Raw genomic sequence first — 13,785 nt, forward strand, 5'->3', positions numbered from 1 at the left:
ATTGAAGTGATGGTTACTGCCGATAAATCCGGATCAAATCCTCTCGTTTTCCAGTTTTATCTTCCTCACACCTTTGTGTGGCGCTCCTTTTCCGATCCTCCCATAAGACGATGGATTGCCGACGTCGGCGGAGACATATGGCGGCAGGAGAGGCGGCGGCGGTGCTACGAAAGGAGGGGTGTCAGCTGCAGCTGCCGGCGCGTGCCCGACGAGGTTGCCGCCGTGGGGCGCCATTCTTTCTTCACGCCAACCTCGAGCTGGCCGCGTCCTTTTACCTGTAGCGCGCTCGCCCATGACTCCTATGCCGCTTCCCGGCTATTCGGTACCGCATCGGCTGCGGCGCCGCCACACTGCATGTTGTAGCCTCTGTCGTCCGGCACTTCATCTACCAGGTGAAGCCCTGCTCCAATACCTATGCTACGGCACTGGATCTCTGCTCTCCTTTTGCTTTAAAAAAAAATTGCAGGCTCACAAGGAAGAGATCGTTGGATTCCTGTAGATGGCGTCCTGCTAAATTTGCGATGAAGCATTTGGTGCTGATATACGTTGGGTGGCGCATCAAGAGGGTTCCATGAGCGAATACCATGGTGAAGGATTTCCTGTCCATGCCATCCCGATGGGTCTGTCCTACTCCTCTTTTACAACATTCTAGGCATCTTAGTTAGTGCAAGGAAATAATTTGAGGACCAAGAATGGCGGGCATTTGACAAACATATGTTCCCTTCTGATATCTTCCTAAATCACTACCGTGTGCCGCACATCTTCCTAAATTACTTATGTGTGTCGTACCAATAGCCAAAATATGTCTGCAAACTAGGTTCGGAAATTATGTCATGCGATTGATCTGTAAAAATACTTGCTGTTGTTGTGTGCATTTTAATGTCCATGGAAATACCAAAGTCTACGCTATGATTATAATTGTAACCTGAGTAATGATATCCCTATGCTTTCTCAACGTTGGATTGATCTGGCCTCTCGAGCAAGGGGCAGAGACATTGTTGACTGGTGGAACTTCATGAGCTCGGGGCTCAGACAGTTCCTCCGCGGTTGGTGCCGTAACCAGGGAGCGGCCACGAAAAGAGAAAAAGCGGCGCTCCTAGCTCAGATCGAACAACTTGATGCTAGAGCAGACTCTCTGGGTCTTGAAGAAGAGGAATGGGCTGAACGCTATTCTCTCGAAGACCAGCTTCTCCACATTGTCCACGAGGAAGAGGACTACTGGCAACAAAGGGGCAGGACAAAGTGGGCGCTCCAGGGGGACGTCAACACAGCCTATTTTCACGCCGTTGCCAACGGTAGGAGACGCAAGTGCACTATCTCCTCTATTGTCACTCCTTCTGGCCCCACTTCGGATCCCACTATCATCCAACAGGTGATCTATGACTTTTACCGCGACCTTTTGGGGTCCTCGTCTGAGAGGATGTGCTCCGTGGCCCCGAACCTCTGGGGAGAGGCAGCGAAAGTGTCGGACTCTGATAATGAGCAACTCATGTTAACCTTTTCGGAGAAGGAACTGGAGGCTATTGTCGCTGACATGAAATCCAACACGGCCCCGGGCCCAGACGGCTTCCCCTATCTTCTTCAAGCGCATGTGGCCTTGGCTAAAACTTGGAATTCTTCACATCCTTAACGATTTTGTGCTGGGGCGCATTGACATCTCAAGACTCAACTTCGGGATTCTAGCGCTCATCCCCAAAGTTCCCGGTGCTGACTTGGTGTCCCAGTTCCGCCCAATTGCTCTCATCAACGTGGTGTTCAAGATTATCTCCAAAGCGTACGCGTCCAGGCTTGATCCCGTCAGCCAATAAAATTATAAGTCCCTTCCGGACGGCGTTCATCCGGGGAAGGAACATTTTGGAAGGGCCTCTCGCCTTGATTGAGATTGTCCACGAGCTGCGGGTCAAGAAGCTAGGAGGGATCCTGCTAAACTCGACTTCGAGAAAGCCTACGACGTGGTCAACTGGGGCTTCCTAGAGGAAGTGCTCCGCGCCAAAGGTTTTGACCAGGGCTACATACACAGAATCTTGCAGTTGGTGTCGGGTGGCCAGACTGCGATCTCCATCAATGGTGTCATCGGCCCGTACTTCAGAAACAAGCGGGGAGTGCGTCAAGGGGACCCTCTCTCTCCGCTGCTGTTCAACCTCATAGGGGAGGCGCTGTCCGAGCATCCTCACAGCTCTGCCGGCTCGGCGGGTCACATCCACGGAGTTGTCCCTCATTTACTTCCCGGAGGCATTTCCCACCTTCAGTACGCGGACGACACCCTCATCTTGATCCAAAACACGGAGGAAGATATTGCCAACCTCAAGTTCCTTCTCATGTGCTTCGAAGACATGTCCGGCCTCAAGATCAACTACCACAAGAGTGAAGTCATTGTCATGGGCCAACCTAGAGACGAACAGATCAGGATCGCCAACAAGCTGAACTGCAAACTGGGGTCCTTCCCTTTTCTCTACCTTGGCTTGCCCATCTCTGACCGTAAACTGCGCCTCGAACAATGGTTGTTCCTTGTCAGGAAGCTGGCTGACCGCATTGAGCCCTGGATGAGTAGGTTACTCACTTCTGGTGGGAGACTAATTCTCTCCAATGCCTGCCTTGACAACACGCCCATCTATGCGATGGGCCTGTTCCTTCTGCATGAGGGGATTCATGCCCGTTTCGACTCTCATCGTTCTAAGTTCTTCTGGGAAGGGACTGGGGCAAATCGCAAGTACCACTTGGTTAAGCGGCCTCATCGTACGCCGTCCCAAGGCCATGGGGGCACGGGCCTCCTCAGTACGAGGAAGATGAACATCGCGCTGCTCCTTAAATGGGTGTGGAAACTATACAATGAGGATGACACCATCTGGTCCAAAATCATCAAAGCCAAGTATCCGGATGCGAGCGATCTTTTTTCAGGCTCGGGCAAAGGTGGCTCCTAGTTCTGGAAGAGTATCCACAAGGTTAAGCACTTCTTCAAGCTTGGGGCAAAGCATGTGGTCGGCGATGGGCGCCGCACTCGCTTCTGGTCGGATCGGTGGTTAGGGCACGAACCTCTGAAAGACTCCTTCCCGTATCTGTTCGCGGTTTGCGAGGACACAAACCAATTAGTAGCCTCCGCGTGCGCTCCGGGGGGCCCGCACATCAGGTTCCGTCGCTCTTTGGACCCAGAGGGTATGAATCAATGGAATCGCCTCATCGCCCAACTTCAGCCTTTCTTGCTCTCAGACGCTCTCGATAGGGTGATTTGGCACCTCTCCCCCTCTGGCCTATACTCCGTTCAGTCCATGTACTATAAACTGTCGTAAGGGGCGTCGGTTGCTTTCCATAAGGACGTTTGGGAAGCCAGGGTCCCGCTTAAGATCAAGATCTTTGCCTGGTTGCTCATCCTTGACAGACTCCCCTCCAGCCTTTTGGTGGCCGGCAGAAATGGTCCGGCTTCGGGGGCGTGCGCACTTTGTGGCGCCCCGGAGGACTCCTCCCACATCCTCTTTTCCTGCTCAATGGCAAGATTTGCTTGGAGCGCGCTGCGTAGCATTCTGGGTTGCAACTGGTGCCCAACCAACTTTCCACAGTTCCACGCCATCCTAGCCGGTTTCTCTGGGAGGGCCAGGAGACTCCTATGGACCCTCTTCCTCGCACAATCTTGGGCCCTTTGGACCGTGCGGAATAAGCTTACTATGGAAAAGAAAATCTTAAATGACCCCGCTAACCTGATTTTTAAAATGTGTATCTTCCTACAGCTCTGGAGCGTCAAGGCAAAACCAGAAGATCGGGAGGATCTCAGACGGTTGACAAGCGAGCTGAGGGAGCTGTACGCCTCCGTGAGAACAAGAAGCCAAAGCCGAAGCCCTGCGGCGTAATCTGGCTAGTTCTTCTTAGTGCGGTTGCTGTGGGGTGCCGCCCCCGTTGTGTTTGCGTTTGATGTGTGCACTCCTTGGCTAAGCTGTCTGCCGCAGCAGTCTGTATGAATCTTAACCTCGCTGGCTTTATTAATTTAAAGTCGGGCCCGCTATGGCCTTTTATCTAAAAAAATGATATATACTTCTTTCGTAATATGCCTGCAACTAGGCATCGGACTCTGTTGTATCTAGAATTCTTTTGCTACTAGCTATGTCATCTCTGTTTTCATATTTGTGGTAATGTAGATTGCTTTCAAAAGATATCATTTTCAGGTTCTCTAATAAGAAGATGACACTGTTACCTTTTTCTGAATATTCGAAGCATAGCTTATGTTTTACACGAGGTGCTGCTGAAACTTCACAACCGTACATATATGTCAGATAGATATAGCAAGCCTCATTGTTATATTGCTCTAGAAGAGTTAATATACACTTTTGGGCGATGGTTCAAACGCTTCTTCTGCAGTTCTGCAGATTGTGGAAGGGTGCTTGTCTTTAAATATATCTAGCAACTATAAAAAAAAAAAAGCTTTCAGTGTCATCGGCTTCATTTTTCTTAAATTATATTATGAATTTTATTTACTTTGATACTTCGCAGGAGAATTGTAGTTGAAACCCTCCTGGAGCCACCCTTGCTCCAGGGGAGCTGTCTTAGATTCTCAGTAAAGATGAACGTGCACATTTTTTCTCCATCTTAGTTTCTGCTAATGCTAACGGTATAGTATTGCCTCAATATAATTTTTCCTTACATCTTCTTATGCTACAAACTGTTAACTTATTAAGTTCTTCTATGTACATGCATGATTATCAAACGAGTCTTTTTTCCTTATTAGGAGATGCAGGAGTGGATGTGTGTTGCGCTGTACTTAATTCAAATCATTTTAATTTCAGTGGTACAAGTTGCCGAATGGTTTTCTTAGCACCACTTATTAACCACATTTTGGCAGCATTATGCTTCATAGTTCCTTCTAGCATCCCAACACGAGTTATTCATATGTGACAAAAGATATATATAAGCATAAGAAGAATGTTGCTATGCTAGGTCTTGCAGTTTTGCCTTCAAATTACAGTCACACCCTCCATCGTAAGGGATTAAATTCTCAATCCTGTGTACAGCTTGAGCATTATAATTTTCTGCTCAATACAAACTGCTTATGCAGTAGTTCTTATAATTTTATATATTAAGATATTGCTATTTTACATGAAAATTGTTCGTATAATTTTTTGGCTTTAGTGATACTTTAACTTGTTTGCGCTGCTTTATGGTTCTAACAGTGTGGTTAGCTGGTCAGATGGATATGAAATATCTCCTTTTGTCTTTAATGTTTTGCATTTCCCTTCTCCAGGAGTCAAGGTTCCAAAAATTGTTGAGTGTCCCATTCTTGTTGTCATCCTCATGGGTACATATCAAGAGACAAGAGCCACACTGTTGCCACGAGCAACTTTTAGCATGGCTACATTTTATGAAATTACCAAATATTGTTTAACATTCTTAGAATGGTTTTTCAGTTAAATATAATGAGCTGATAATGACATGTACCGGTTGGAAGTAAAAGATTTTTAATATTCTGAATTTTAATTGTATACATCTTGTGGATGGCATTTCCTAGATATGTATGAGCTCTGCTCACGAATATAGAAAAAAATAGCGCGCTATAACAAAATAGCGAGGGTCTAAAAATACGCTATTAGCATGCTATAGCGTGCTATTAACGCGAATAGCGCGCTATAGCGTCGAAATAGCGTAGCGTCGGCTCTCCAGATATGCTATAGCGTGCTATTAGCGTTGGAATAGCGCGCTATTTTTTTCCATGCTCACGAATCAAGCCTCACCACCATGCGTTAGTTGCATCCTTTCCTTCAGCAAGATTTCATCTTTGGAATACAGGATTGCATCTTTGAAACATCTACAAAATAATTTATATCTTATGGAGTTTTTATTTCTAACTTTATATTTTTTATGATTTTATTTGTATTAGTTGACGTGCGCTGCACGTGCAAACTTACTAGTTAGTTCATGAGTAGCTTACTCGCTTGTAGACGCAGAGTCGTACAGGGCCACGCCCAGATCGAAGTTCTGCTTGGATAAGGAGAACAACACGGATTCAAGCAAGAAACATCAGTAAACATATGCAAAGCTGAAGAATGTTTTTTCAGTTCAATAATCATGTCATCATGCTGGCCTCAGAAAATGACCGTTGAGGAGCCTCCTGCAGTGGACAGGCAGGCGGACGCCAGCGCTACCGCCTACCGCCGATCGGCGCTGCCGGTTAACCCTGGCTCCTGGGGGGCTGCTGACCGAACCCCTCGCTGCATCGGATGGATCTCCGCCGGCGAGCGGGGACGGCGGAGATGAAGGTCATAGACTATGTGGCGATCCCTGGGTGGTCCACGGTGGTGAGGAGGGGGCGGAGGACGGACAACGAGCTGGCGCAAGATTTTTTACTCCTTAGACCATTGGGTCAGGAGTAAGATTTTGACGAGTAGCTAGCGCAAGTCCATCGTTGCAATAAATTATGAAAGCATTAGACCGTGAGGTTATATCTAGTTGTTGAAGATATGCCCAAGAGGCAATAATAAAATGGTTATTATAATATATTTTTGTGTTTATGATAATGTTTGCATACCATGCTATAATTGTATTAATCGAAACGTTGATATATGTGTGTTATGTAAACAACAAGGAGTCCCTAGTAAGCCTCTTGTATAACTAGCTTGTTGATTAATAGATGATCATAGTTTCATGATCATGAACATTGGATGTTATTAATAACAAGGTTATGTCATTGTGTGAATGATGTAATGGACACACCCAATTAAGCGTAGCATAAGATCACGTCATTAAGTTCATTTGCTATAAGCTTTCGATACATAGTTACCTAGTCCTTTCGACCATTAGATCATGTAAATCACTTATGCCGGAAGGGTACTTTGATTACATCAAACGCCACTGCGTAAATGGGTGGTTATAAAGGTGGGATTAGGTATCCGAATAGTATGAGTTGAGGCATATGAATAAACAGTGGGATTTGTCCATTCCGATGACGGATAGATATACTCTGGGCCCTCTCGGTGGAATGTCGTCTAATTAGCTTGCAAGCATATGAATGGTTCATAAGTGACCACATACCACGGTACGAGTAAAGAGTACTTGTCATGAGACGAGGTTGAACGAGGTATAGAGATACCGATGATCAAACATCGGACAAGTAAAATATCGCGTGACAAAGGGAATCGGTATCGTATGTAAATAGTTCAATCGATCACTAAGTCATCGTTGAATATGTGGGAGCCATTATGGATCTCCAGATCCTGCTATTGGTTATTGGTCGGAGAGAAGTCTCAACCATGTCTCCATAGTTCACGAACCGTAGGGTGACACACTTAAGGTTTGATGTCGTTTAAGTAGATATGGAATATGGAATGGAGTTCGAAGTTTTGTTCGGAGTCTCGGATGGGATCCAGGACATCACGAGGAGGTCCGGAATGGTCCGGAGAATAAGATTCATATATAGGAAGTCACTTTCCAAGTTTGGAAATAATCCGGTGAATTTATGGAAGGTGGTTTCTAGAATTATCCGGAATAAATCACTATGGAAGGTGGAGTCCCGGTTGGACTCCACCAACCCTAACTTGCCCACCAAGTGGGAGGGTGGAGTCCATGGTGGACTCCACCTCCTTGGCCGGCCAAGCAATGGGGGAAAGGGGAGAGTCCCAACCCAATTAGGTTTCGTCCATATGGCAGTTTTGAATTGGGGACTTATTCGAAGACTTGGGCAAACCCTAGATGTGTTCCACCTATATAATGAGGGACAAGGGGAGGGGTCCGGCCACCCTAAGACCATGAGTTGGCCGCACCACCAAGGGGCACCCTAGCCGGCGCCCCAAGCCTCCCTCTCCCCAAACCCTAGCCTCTCCTCCTCCACATAATACTCCCGCAACGCATAGGCAAAGCCCTGCCGGAGTTCTCCACCACCACCGCCACCACGCCGTCGTGCTGGCGGGATTCCGAGGAGGATCTACTACTTACGCTGCCCGCTGGAACGGGGAGAAGGTGAAGGAGATATGCCCTAGAGGAAATAATAAAGTGGTTATTATTTATATCTTTATGTTTATGATAAATGTTTATATATCATGCTATAATTGTATTAACCGAAACATTAGTACATGTGTGATATGTAGACAACAAGAAGTCCCTAGTATGCCTCTTAAACTAGCTTGTTGATTAATGGATTATTAGTTTCATAATCATGAACATTGGATGTTATTAATAACAAGGTTATATCATTATATGAATGATGTAATTGACACACCCAATTAAGCGTAGCATAAGATCTCGTCATTAAGTTATTTGCTATAAGCTTTCGATACATAGTTACGTAGTCCTTATGACCATGAGATCATGTAAATCACTTATACCGGAAAGGTACTTTGATTACATCAAACGCCACTGCGTAAATGGGTGGTTATAAAGGTGGGATTAAGTATCCGGAAAGTATGAGTTGAGGCATATGGATCAACAGTGGGATTTGTCCATCCCGATGACGGATAGATATACTCTGGGCCCTCTCGGTGGAATGTCGTCTAATGTCTTGCAAGCATATGAATAAGTTCATAAGAGACCACATACCACGGTATGAGTAAAGAGTACTTGTTAGGAGACGAGGTTGAACAAGGTATAGAGTGATACCGAAGATCAAACCTCGGACAAGTAAAATATCGCGTGACAAAGGGAATTGGTATCGTATGTGAATGGTTCATTCGATCACTAAAGTCATCGTTGAATATGTGGGAGCCATTATGGATCTCCAGATCCCGCTATTGGTTATTGGTCGGAGTGAGTACTCAACCATGTTCGCATAGTTCACGAACCGTAGGGTGACACACTTAAAGTTGGATGTTGAAATGGTAGTACTTGAATATGGAATGGAGTTCGAATATTTGTTCGGAGTCCCGGATGAGATCCCGGACATCACGAGGAGTTCCGGAATGGTCCGGAGAATAAGATTCATATATAGGATGTCATTTTATGTGAATTAAAATGATCCGGAAGGTTCTACGGAAGGTTCTAGAAGGTTCTAGAAAAGTCCGGAAGAAATAAGGATGGAAGGTGGAGGGACTCCACCCACCTTGGCCGGCCAACCTAAGGGAGGAGGAGTCCCAAGTGGACTCCCCACCATGGTGGCCGGCCACCCCACCAAGGAAAGGGGGGAGTCCCACTCCCCCTAGGTTTGGACACTTGGAAGGTTTTGTTGGGGTCTTATTCGGACTCTTTGACCTAAACCTTGGGGCCTCCACCTATATAAAGAAGGGGAGAGAGGGGCTGGCCGGCCACTCAAGCCACCACCATGGCCGCACCCCTCAAGGGTGCCCTAGCCGCGCCCCTCTCCCCAAACCCTAGCGGTCTCTCTCCTCCACCATATCCCGCACGCTTAGCGAAGCTCCGCCGGATTTCTCCACCACCACCGACACCACGCCGTCTTGCTCGTCGGATTCAAGAGGAGCTACTACTTCCGCTGCCCGCTGGAACGGGGAGGTGGACGTCGTCTTCATCAACAACCGAACGTGTGACCGAGTACGGAGGTGCTGCCCGTTCGTGGCGCCGGAAGCGATCGTGATCAAGATCTTCTACGCGCTTTTCCAAGAGGCAAGTGAACGTCTACCGCAGCAACAAGAGCCTCATCTTGTAGGCTTTGGAATCTCTTCAAGGGTGAGACTCGATACCCCTCGTTGCTACCGTCTTCTAGATTGCATCTTGGCTTGGATTGCGTGTTCGCGGTAGGAAATTTTTGTTTTCTATGCAACGTTATCCTACAGGTGGTATCGAGCCGTGTCTATGCATAGATGGTTGCACGAGTAGAACACAATGGTTTTGTGGGCGTTGATTCTCTTGTTATCTTTAGTTTCGGTGACTTTGCATCTTTGTGGCATAGTGGGATGAAGCGGCTCGGGCTAACTTTACATGACCGCGTTCATGAGACTTGCTCCTCGTTCGACATGCAACTTGTATTGCATAAGAGGCTTTGCGGGTGTCTGTCTCTCCTACTATAGTGAAGATTCAATTTACTCTTCTATTGACAACACTAGTATCACCGTTGTGGTTCATGTTCGTAGGTAGATTAGATCTTACTCGAAAACCCTAAACCACGTAAAATATGCAAACCAAATTAGAGACGTCTAACTTGTTTTTGCGGGGTTTGGTGATGTGATATGGCCATAATGTGATGATGAATATGTATGAGATGATCATTATTGTATTGTGGCAACCGGCAGGAGCCTTATGGTTGTCTTTAAATTTCATGTTGAGTAGTATTTCAAAGTAGTTGTAATAGTTGCTACATGAGGTGAACAACCATGAAGACGGCACCATGAACCTTGACGCTACGCCGACGATGATGGAGATCATGCCCGTTGATGATGGAGATCATGTCCGTGCTTTGGAGATGAAGATCGAAGGCACAAAGACTAAAGGGCCATATCATATCACATATGAATTGCATGTGATGTTAATCCTTTATGCATCTTATTTTGCTTAGATCGCGACGGTAGCATTATAAGATGATCCCTCACATTAATATCAAGATAATAATGTGTTCTCCCCTCGTATGCACCGTTGCCAAAGTTCGTCGTTTCGAAGCATATCGTGATGATCGGATGTGATAGATTCAACGTTCATATACAACGGGTGTAAGCCATGTTGCACACGCGGAATACTTGGGTTTGCTTGACGAGCCTAGCATGTACAGACATGGCCTCGGGACAACGGAAACCGAAAGGTTGAACACGAGTCATATGGATGATATGATCAACATGTAGATGTTCACCATTGAAGCTACATCATCTCACGTGATGATCGGTTTTGGTGTAGTGGATTTGGATCGTGTACCACTTAACAACTATGAGGGATGTTGTATTAAGTGGGAGTTCATTAGTAATAAGATTAGAACATGAACTAATTATCATAAACATAGTACTGAGTAGTATTTTGAATTATTTTTTGTAGTATTGGCATCCGTTTTCTACTATGCGCTAGTCTTGTTATTGAGATAGAAATACTGTTAAAATCTGATAAGAAACTTTACGGATTGGTACCGTATTGTTAATGAATCAAGAAATGATTAAGTCCTATTGCAAACTTTTAGTAAACCTCACATTTTTGATTCAAAGAGCTATGGTTTCAATTAGTACCTAAAGTTATCTTGTCTCCGTCAAACTTGAATTTCAAATTTGTTTGAAAAGTAAGGAGCTGAAAATTTAGTTTTCAGAAATAATCAAGGTATGAGATATATGTGATATCTAAGACCTTATTGCAAGATGATAGAATATAATTTGGTGAGACTACATGAACTCATAAGTTTTATGGGAATGTACGAAGGTTGAAGACGCAAGGCGTCACAATCCTCCAACTATTGGGGAACTAACGATATTTGCATATCCATGCAGTGACCATCCTTAATATGCACCGTTGCTAAGACTCGTCGTTTCGAAGCATCACGTGATGTTCGGGTGTGATAGATTCTACGTGTGCATACAACGGGTGCAAGCTAGATTTGCACATGCAAATACCAAGGTTAAAACTTTACGAGCCTAGCATGTACAGACATGGTCTCGGAAAGTCGTCATGATATGATGGATAAAATTATGAGTGAAATTGTTCATCATATTACAAGGTTACTAATAGTGAAATCCGGAACACTTGTCATATGATGATCAACTTCAAAATAAGAACCTCAAGGTTATTGGTATCGGACCAACAAACCTAGAAGGTATTAATGTTGAAGTGTTTTTCTGAATAATGAGGAAAGCTAAAAGAGAAACTGCAAAAGATATTTTGGCAAAAAGAAAAGAAAAGACTAGAAAGTCTAGCTCAGGTGTATATAAATGATATACATGTTATGATTGTATTCCTAGTTAGGTCACACTATGAAATTCTTGGGTATTAGTACTATATTGGTTGGTATGAAGTGTCATACAAAAACAACACAATACAAGAATTCAATGGCCTAAGTGACTGACAAGGAATATGATAGGAATGCACGTCTGGAACAAAATAAAGTGTTATTGTGTTCGTCGTTGGCATTCTATCTAGCCCTTAGAATTTATAATAAAGAACTTAATAATTGTTATTTTTCTCTGGTCAAATGAAAACAATGAGTTGTTCAAATTATGACATTACTCCATGTACGATGGATAAGTTATTATAAATCTTAATGGTGAAACACACATACATAAAACTGACGCTAAAATGCCATAAGGCAAATGATTTGAATTCCACTTATTTGTGGAACCGCCATTTAGGTCATGTTAGAAAGGAACGCATGAAGGAACTCCATGCAAATGGATTTTTGGAGTCATCTGATTTTTTGAATCGTTTGGCGCTTGCAAATCTTTTCTAAAAGAGAATGACTAAAATACCGTTCATAGGCCAAGAGTTGAACGGGCAACTAACTTAGTGGAAACATACATGATGATGTATGTGGTTCACTGGGCATAGTTGTGTGCGGAAGATTCTTCTACTTCATGAAAACTTCCAACAATGAATTGAGTATATAAATGTGGATATATTCGATAAGGAAGAAGTTTGAAACATTTGAATGGATTCAAATAAAATTCAGCATGAAGTGGAAATCATCGTAATAGAAAAGTCAAATATCTATGATTGGATCATGGTGGAAATATTTGAATTACGAGTTTTAGCGAACATCTAAGAGAGTTATGAAATTATTCTACAACTCACGTTTCTTGGAGTATCATAGTGATGATGAAGTATCCGAGAGATGTATCCAAACCTTGTTGGGTCAATGATGAGATAAAATATTGATGCCATTATATTTTTGTGAATTATGCTTTAGTGACTACCGCTTTTACACTAAATAGAGCATCATCATGATCCGTTGAAATGACACCATACAAGTTATGGCATGGGTATAAACCCTAATAGTCCTTTCTTTAAATTTTGGTATGCATAGCATAAGTAAATAAGTTTACAACCAAAATCGGATAAATGTCTTTGTTGGTTATCCCAGAGATTTGATTGGGAATTCTTCCCACAAGACAAAGACAAAAGTGTTTGTCAATGTTTCTTATTTCCGAGAAATTGTTTCTAGCGAAGTTTTTGAGTGGGAGGACAATAGAACTTGATAAGGTTTATGAACTCGAGCATAATGATCAGAGTAGCACAGCATCGGAATTGGTTCCGGAAGCGGCCGCGTCGATCATAGCTTCCATGACTACAAAATGTTTTAGCCATGGAGATCAAAGTACCTATTGAACTTTGTAGGTATGATTTACTTTGTGATCAAATAAATGATTTGTGGACAAAAGGATTGTTTTTGAACAATGATAAATCAACTACATACAAAGAAGTTATGATGGGCCCTAACTCCGTTAAAATGGCTATACGCCATGAAATCCAAAATAGATGAATACTTTTTGAAAGTAAATGGATCTATAAAATTGATGGACTTGGATGGAATATCCTTGAAGAAGCTTGACTTGTCGAAAAGTTGTTTACGACAAAGTTCAAAGAGTTGACTACGATAAGATTAGATCTTCATAGCAATGCTTATAGTCTATGTGGATTATTCTAGTAATCACTACATATTTCTTTTTTGAGATATGCTAGTAGGATGGCAAAATACACTACTTAACAGAAGTGTGTATTAAAGGTGTATACAAGATACAACCAATAGTTTTGCTAGTCCATAGAATACTAGATAGGTATACGAACTTCAATTGGATGAAGTAAGTATCACGGAGTTGGAATCTTCACCAGATGAAATAGTTAAAGAGTTTTTTATTTCATCAGAGACGATGAAGAGGCTTGCATTTGCAAGAAATTAAGTGGGAGCGCTAAGACACATTTATAATACTTTATGTAGGTGACATATAGTTGGTTATAAAT

This window comes from Lolium rigidum, chromosome 6, assembly GCF_022539505.1.
Source record: "Lolium rigidum isolate FL_2022 chromosome 6, APGP_CSIRO_Lrig_0.1, whole genome shotgun sequence".
Taxonomy (NCBI): Eukaryota; Viridiplantae; Streptophyta; class Magnoliopsida; order Poales; family Poaceae; genus Lolium; species Lolium rigidum.